Source organism: Fukomys damarensis, unplaced genomic scaffold (assembly GCF_012274545.1).
Source record: "Fukomys damarensis isolate Sample0158 unplaced genomic scaffold, DMR_v1.0_HiC HiC_scaffold_19, whole genome shotgun sequence".
In the NCBI taxonomy this organism is placed as follows: Eukaryota; Metazoa; Chordata; class Mammalia; order Rodentia; family Bathyergidae; genus Fukomys; species Fukomys damarensis.
Window position 1 is genome coordinate 24,391,449 of NW_022900931.1, and position 8,409 is coordinate 24,399,857.

General features: G+C 47.8%; 1 protein-coding gene across 3 annotated transcripts in view; it reads left to right on the forward strand.

Moving 5' to 3' along the window:
• The window catches only part of Slc2a3 (solute carrier family 2 member 3), a 79,416-nt gene that overhangs the window by 20,829 nt on the left and 50,178 nt on the right, over positions 1-8,409 (forward strand). The gene's annotated exons all lie outside the window — the stretch shown is intronic.

The window sequence follows — 8,409 nt, forward strand, 5'->3', positions numbered from 1 at the left end:
CATCTCACATCTCAGAAAAGCCAAATAGAGTCATAGATTGTGTCAATGCCTCAATGGTAGAAGTTACTTTTCCAATGTCAAATGCCAGTGGGCTCCCACACAGCCACTCATCAGTTGATAGGCAGGTGGATTGTTCTAAGATTTAGCTTTTGTAAACTGTGCCACTATAAACATGGGTGTGCATATATCACTGTGGTATGATGCTTTAATTCTTTTGGGAAGATATCAAGAAGGGGACTAGCAGGATCAAACGGAACTTCTTTTTAGTTTTTGAGGTATCTCCATATTGATTTCCTCTTTTTTTTTTTTTGGTACCAGGGATAGAACTTGGGACCTTCCACTTGCAAAGCAGGTGGCAGCACCACTGAGCTTAATCTCGGGCCCTCCATATTGATTTCCACAGTGGTTATACCAATCTGCACTCCCACCAACAATGAAGAAGGGTTCCTTTCTCCCCACAACCCTGCCAGCATTTGTTGTTTGATTTCTTGATAGCAGCCATTCCTTCTGGGGTGAAATGGATCTCAGTGTTGTTTTCATCTGCATCTCTCGAATGACCAGTGATGTTGAACATTTTTTCTTATGTTTATTCTCTGTTTCTACTTCTTCATTTGAGAAGTCTATTCATTTCAGGTGCCCATTTTTGGACTGGGTCTTTAATTCTAGGGAGTCTGTTTGCTTACTTTTTTTAGTTCTTTATATACTTTAGATATTACTGAGGAGAAAATGGCAAAAATTTTTCCCACTCTGTGAGTTGTCTCTTAGCTCTGTTGGTGGTTTCTCTTGCCGTGCAAAAGCTTTTCAGTAAGATGAGGTCCCACTTGTTGATTCTCTGTAGTGTGTTCTGTGGGGATGGTCGTCCTCTTCCACCGAGCACACAGCTTCAGGAGGGGTGACAGGGACCCCGCCTCACCAGCCAGGTCAGCTGAGTCAACCCTGTTGGTCAATGGGGTGACAGGTGTCGCAGCCGGACTGCCCTTCCCATCCTAATTTTTCTTTGCTTGCCAGTGCTTTTGGTATATTAAAAAAGGGTGTTTTTGCCGGGGATTTGGCTCAGTGGTTCTGCTGCCTGCCTCACCAGTGCAAGGACCCAAGTTTGATCCCTGGTACCAAAAAACAAACAAACAAACAAAGGGTGTTTTTGGTTTTAGCCTGGAGTCTCCCAAATTTACATTTCAAACTGTGATCTTTATTTTTTAGGTGGGGTCTTGCTATGCAGTTGAGACTGGCCTTGAACTTACTATGTGGTCCAGGCTGGCCTCAAACTTTCAGCAATCCTCCTGCCTCAGCCTTCTGAGTGCTGGGGTTACAGGTGTGCGCCACCACACTCAGCCTCTGTGATCCATTTTTTAAAAGTTTTTATTTTATTTTATCTTTTGGTACCAGGGATTGAACTCAGGTCCTTGTGCTTGCAAGGCAGTTGGCAGAACCACTAAGCTAAATCCCTGGACCTGTAATCCATTTTAAACTAAATTTTACATGTGATGTGAGGAATGGGTCCAGTTTAATACTTATGTTTGGGTCTATCCAGTAATTACAGCATTTCCTTCTTTCTTTCTTTCTTTCTTTCTGCTATTGAGACAGGGTCTTGCTATATAGTCCAGGCTGGCCTCAAACTCAAAATTATCCTCCTGCTTCAGCCTCCTGTGTGCTGAGAATAGGGGTATGTGCCACCACATCCCATTAGCATCACTTTTTTGGGGTGGGTACTGAGGGTTGAACTCACAACCTTGCACTTGAGGTGCGATGCCACTGAGCAAAATCCTCAGCCCTTTTTTGTTTTTGTTTTTTTGAGACAGGGTCTCCCTATGTAGCCCAGGCTAGCCTTGAACTCATGGCAATCCTCCTGTCTCAGCCTCCCAACTGCTAGGATTACTGGTGTGTGCCACAACACCCCTAGGTAGCATCGCTTTCAAAACAAAGTTTAATACTATCAATAATTAGTCCAGTGTTTTATGCTTGTCTTGTCTTTTCTTTTTTGCACTGGGGATCAAACTTGGGCCCTTGCACTTGCAAAGCAGATAGTAGAACCACTGAGTTAAATCCTGGCCCTGTTTTTGGGTTTTTTTTGAGACAAGCTTTTGCTACGTAGTCCATGCTGGACTTGTCGCGATCCTCCTGCCTCAGCCTCTGGAGTGCTGGGATTACAGGCGTGCGCCACCACACCAAGCTAGTCCAGTGTTAAGGACTTTTTTTGTTGTTGTTTTTTTGAGACAGGTCTCACTATGTAGTTGAGACTGACCTGGAACTCATTGTGTAGCCCAGGCTGGTCTCAAACTCACAGTGATCCTTCTTCTGCCTCAGCCTCCCAAGTGCTGGGATTACAGGCGTGCACCACCACGCCCAGCTAAGGGATATTTTTTGAAAGCTAATTTGAAAGCATGGTATAGCTAGAAAGTGAAGGAATGTAAATCACAAAGATTTTATTTTAGGGTAGATATTGAAGGTAAAGCTGACAGTTTTGCTGATAAATTACATGTGGAAAGTGTGAGAAAAAGAAGAACCCTGCATATCCCTTAGCTTTTTGGCTTTGTAACAGGTGAACAGTGATGTTTCCTGAGATGAAGACTGAGGAAGGGAAAGACTGGGAGGTGTGAGAGAGAAACCTGGCCTTCCCACCGGCCAGGCTCTGTTCAGTGTGAGGAAGCTTTACGGCCACTCCACTGTGGGGAGACAAAACATAGGCCAGGCAGAGATCTGAGACTGGGGAGAGAAGGCTGACTCAGCAGGGAGAAGCACAGGTATGGGGGTCCTAACCACCGGAAAGTCTTTCTGTTACATTGAGGTCATTTTATTTATTTCTTTTGCTTTGTTTTTGAGACAGGGTCTCACTTTGTAGCTAAGGCTGGCCTTGAAGTCCCAGTGATCCTCCTGCCTCTGCCTCCCAAGAGCTGGGGTTACAGGCATGAGCCACCATGCCCAGTTTAAGCCTAGTTAACACCATCTTTGCAGGTAAATTTTTGTGTGTGTGTGTGTGTGTGTGTGTGTGTGTGTGTGTGTTTTATTTATTTTGATAGAACTCGGGACCTTGCACTTGCAAGACATGTGGCGGAACCACCGAGCCAATTCCGAGCGAGGTCATTTAAAATGTAAATACGAGGCCCACTTTCACCCGGGATTGCTGGAAATATGTTTTTATTTTATTTTTACTTTTTGGTACCAGGAATCGAACTCAGGAGCTTGTGCTTGCAAGGCAGGCAGCGGCACCACTGAGCTAAATCCCTAGCCCGAAAATCCGTGTTTTTGAAGCACATTAAATACTTGAAAGTCACTACCCTCCCTCTCCACCAACATCCTTCACTCCCAATGCTAAGGGACCCCGCTCCCGCTCTTCCTGCCACTCCTCCTGACCCTGTCCCTGGGTACTGCATCACCCTAAACGTGCCCACCTCAGCAAGGGTGCCGGGGCTAAAGGGACCTGCAGAGAATGAAGTGGCCACAGAATGCCTCACTTCTGTCCTTGCGATTTGCCGCATTAGCCTTCTTGTTCCTGGGTCAGCAGCTCTACTTGTGGCATCTGATACTGCTTTTCACTTTCTTCTAAGCTCTTGCTGGGTTTGGAAATCAAATGATGAACCTAAGCTCTGTGTCAGATGTTGACACTTCTTAAATTTGGGACATTTTGTAAACACTTGAAAAGAGAGAACGTATGTCTTCCGAAAGGGGCCAAGGCAGCCATCTTAGGAATAAAGCTTTGAACCTTAGTAGGGAACACATTTGTCTTTGCTTTTCTAAGCTATGCTCAAAATGTGAGTTTTTGGGGGGCATAATGGGGCATGCCTATAATCCCCGTGCTCTGGGAGGATGGGGCAGGAGGATCACCACCAGTTCTGTGAGTTTGAGGCCAGCATGGGCTCCATAGTGAGCTCAGCACCAGTTTGCACTACATAGCAAGACCCTGTCTCTAAAACGATACAGAATGTAGCTCGGTGTGAAGGCAAACAGCTGAGTCTCAGATGGGGCGAGATTTCCACCTTTCACACGGGATCTTACTAGGTTTTCCCCAGTGCCTCAATGAACTCCGGCTGCACAGTGAGCGCGGTGGCAGTGGTTGCCGCCAGGGTGACTGCTCCCTGGGACCCTGGGATCTCCTGAGATCGTCTCCTTGTCACAGCAGAGAGAGGGAGCACTGGTGGTCAGTGGACAGAAGCCAGAGGTGTTGATGTGCTTTTTCGTTTTTGTTGCTACTTGTTTGCTTTTTTTTTCCCTCTGGCACTGGGGATGGAACCTTTACAGACCTGGTCTTGCTAACTGTCCGAGCAGAGCTTGGCCTGGGCCCCGTATGCTTTGGCCTCTGATCACTGAGATTACACACAGGTGTGTCCACCGCGGCCGGACCTGCTGTAATCGGAGCGCACTGACCATCTTTGGAGAATTTGTCATCTTTCTAGAATTTAGTGGGAAAATAATGAAGTGCGGGTTTTTTCTACTTAAAAAGTTGATATTTTTCTATTTTCTCTCCCAATCTTTGTCATTTTTGGAGTTCTCTACGATTAAAAGCAAAATTACGTTCTCACTTGTTTCACTGTGCCTTCTAGTTTGTAGCTTCTTTCACATTTTACTGCCCCCAGTTGTAAAGTCGTTGTTCTCCAGCAGATGAGTCACCCTCTTTTGAGGTGAACAGGGCAGAGCTAATCCAGGAGCCCATCCTTATCTCCCAGGCTGCAGTGCGCTGTTGACTCATCAGCTGTGGGCTGTCCCTGAGCGGCCCTGACCCGACCACCCAGAGCTGGGAAGCCCAGAAGAATGCGGCTGGGAGCACGTCCTCCCGGATGGGGATGTTTGAGTGCTTTCCTGGGGCTCTTTTATTTCTTTGTTTAGAGATCAGGTGCCAAGATCAAACAGCGGTGAGAACCAGAAGGAAACAGCCCCATTCCTAGCGTACCTGAAAGGAGCAAGGGCTGATGGAGATAAAAAGGTGAAAGGGGGCCAATAAATTCCTTCTCCTGTCATCCCCAGAGACACCTGGGTGGCTCTTCTCAAATACTTTCAATTCTTCACATTCCGCCTGGGTGCCTACTGAGACTCGAAAGCAAAAATAATGTTTCCCCTGTACCTTTACTCTTAGAGATTAGACATTGGTTCAGTCATTAAAATGTTTACTGAATATGTGGAAGTACCACATACATGCGTGAAACAGCAGCTTCCAAAAAAATTCCACCGAGATGGTCCTAAATTCAATCCCTGGCAAAAAGAAAAGGCTGGGATGTAGGTCAGTGTGAAGGCCCTGGGTTCAATCCCAGTACTTGGGGGGAAAAAGAAAAAGTAAAGAAAGAAGAAAACGCAGGGTCTGGGATTGTAACTTAGTAATAAAGTACTTGATGGTGAGCATGAAAGCACGGGCTGTGGGTTCAATCCCGAGCACTAGAAGGAAAAAAAAAAGAGATTTTAATTGGGACAGAGTGCATGCGGAGAGGTGATACATTTGACATATCCGGAGTATGGGTAGAATTTGGCTCCTGTGAAAAATGCTGCAGCGAGATGGTCCGTGCTCCACCCCGGGGCACCACTGCTCTGCTCAGGCCAGCTCCCTGTGCGCCTCTCACCCCGCCTTCCCCTTGAGGTTTGGATCCACTGTTGCGGCTGCCGATGGGTGCCTGCGGCCCGCAGATACTGAGTGGGAAATCCCCGAATCCACACGCCGCGGCTGCCGCCCCTCCAGGGCAGAGCGAGGAAGTCTGGCACTGCCACCTCCAGCCCGCTGGACCCTGAATCATCCCAGTGCCCGGCTTGGTCACTTGGGTCCCGCTGCTAGTGACATGGGAAATGACACCGGAGAGGAAATACTCTGTCTCCCAGCCTGTCCGCTGTGTGATCCACAGAGCTCGTGTTCTCCAGAAATGGAAGAGTGAGTCCTGGGGACAGCGGAGGTTGAGTGGGAAGTTAATTTATTGGTAGGAAAGCTGCTGAGGGGTAGGAGGGGTCCCGTGTGGGAGCCGGGGAGTTTATAGGGTGAAACCCACGTGGGTACAGCGTGGGCCACAGCCGTGAGCATCCAGTAAGGTGACAAACAGTCCTTAGGTGACGGTGTCCGATGGGGAAGCAAGTCACGTAGGGAGCGTGGACGGAAACAAGACTGTCTCCCAGGATGCGGAGGTCCAAAGGCACTGCTCCCCACTGGGGTGGCCGAAGTCTGTCTAGGCTTCCTTAGGCCCGGTGTTGGCTCTCTGAGGGAGCGTGCAGGTCCCGACACAGGCTGGGTCTAAGGAACGTATTCCAAGCCTGAAGTGAGAAGGACCCAGGGCAGTGACGAGGACAGAGAGCACCTCCTGGGACTGTGTCTGCTCCTGGCCTCCCAGTTCAGCAGCTGAGCTCCCCATCCTGCGTCTCTATGTGCTTAGGTCTCTGCTGCTAGTCTCTGGGTCCTTCTTCTGGGCTCCTCTAATTGTGGGTATTGCTTCCATCTCTTTCTTTTCTTTTCTTTTGGTTGTTTAGAGAGGGGGTGTCACTATGTACAGTGGTTTCAACTGCCCAAGCTGGCTCCAAACTGAGGTGATCCTCCTGCCTCAGCTTCCTCATGCTGGGGTCATAGGCATGAGCCTTTGTGGCCAACTTAATCATTTTCCCCCCATTTCTGTAGGTAAATTCATTTACAGCATTTTATTACTTGGGTGGTTTTTCCTTCTGACCGTCTGAATTCTCATCTGTATCAGTGCCCATTCCTTTTGCCTTCTTTGTTGTTATTGCTGTTTGCTTGCTTGTTTTGGTACCAGGGATGGAACTCAGTCTTTTTGTTGTTGTTGTTGTTGTTTTTTGAGACAGGGTCTCACTGTGTAGTGGAGACTGACCTGGAACTCACTATATAGCCCAGGCTGGTCTCAGACTCACAGCAATCCTCCTGCCTCAGCCTCCTGAGTGCTGGGATTATAGGTGTGCGCCACCATGGCTGGCTGAATTTGGTCTTTTGCCTTTTGTTTTGTTTTTCTGTTTTCTTTCCCACCTTGCTTCTGCCCCTGGTTTCCTTACCAGCTCGCTTACTTTATGATATTATCCCTGCAGCAACACCTCTGAGGGGGAAATGAAAGAAAGGGCTGGCCTAGATGGAGCAATGGGCTGTACTGGAGCGCCAGAGACCCTGAGCGCCGAGTCGCAGATTGGCACATGCACTGCGTCGTGCACTGTGTCGGCCGATGACCACCAAGCCACACAGAAACCCCTCTGAGAGCGAGAGCACAGTGAGGGCCGCTCAGCCCCACCGGCAAAGCCCCCCCAGCACATCCTGTCAATGTCAGTCGGCATCGGTCCCCCTCCCTTCCAGATGAGCTGTTCTTTCTTCTGGGTTTCATGATTTTTATGTCTGGATGGTTTCTGATGTGTCTTGAAAAGTGACAATTCACTTGTAACCTCAGGCCTTTCTTCACTGATACTAGTTCTGGACACCATAATTTAAGCAGTACATGCGTACATTTGTACTTATGTTAGCAAAGAAAAAAATATTAGGACCAGAATGTTAGATAAGAGATTTTATAAGCAGTAAAGGTTTTTATCCACAGTGTGACTTGTTTCATTCATGTAAGGCAAGGTTACTCGGGAGGCAGTGGATCCTCCTGTGCAAAGGTCCTGAAGACTGTTTATCTCCGTACTTGTAGAGCAATCGCCTGGATTAGTTGTCCTTAGACTTTAGCTCCCATTTTCCACACTTCTCTGACCCCAGCCCGGAGAGCTTGTTAGGCGCCAGTTCCTGAGCACTGTTCTTAGAGATCCTAATTCCTCCAGTGCTGGAAATAGAGGTGCTGACATCTGGGTGGGCACAGCTCCTCAGTGACATCCGGGGCCAGGCCGGCTGACGGGGCAGGGGCACACACTTGTGGGCACTGTGTGGTCCCTTGATCAAAAGCATGCTTTCCTTTGGGAACGAAGGGACATGAATGACCAAGTCAGTAGGGTTTGTTGTTGTTTTCAGTACTTGGAATTGAGCCCAGCGCTTTTGTACCAAATTACTTTCCCATCCTGTTATTTATTATTATTATTATTATTATTATGAGACAGGGTCTCCCTAAATTCCCCACGCTGGGCTCGAACTCCTAAGCCTCCTGCCTCAGCTTCCCAGAGTTGGGGTTTCTATCTGCCCATTTGCAAGCTGTGGTCCTGGCAGCTCCCTCCCTGTGGCGCTAAAGCAGGGAGAGTCCTGAGCACGCGGCATGGCCTGATGCCCTGTGAGTGAAACAGAATATTTAGGGCAAATAAGTTTGGAAGAGTAAAAAATTGGTTTTAGTCCTAATTTACAAGTTTTGTAACTTTAAACTGGGAGTTTTAAATACTCCGAGGTTCAGTTTCTCAGTGTGTAAAATGGAGACCGTGTTGCCTGCTCTACCTAGTGCATAAGAAATATTTTGAAGACCAATTAAAAATAATATATAGAGGGTTGGAGATTTAGCTCAGTGGTTCTTCCCAAGTGTAAGGTCCTGA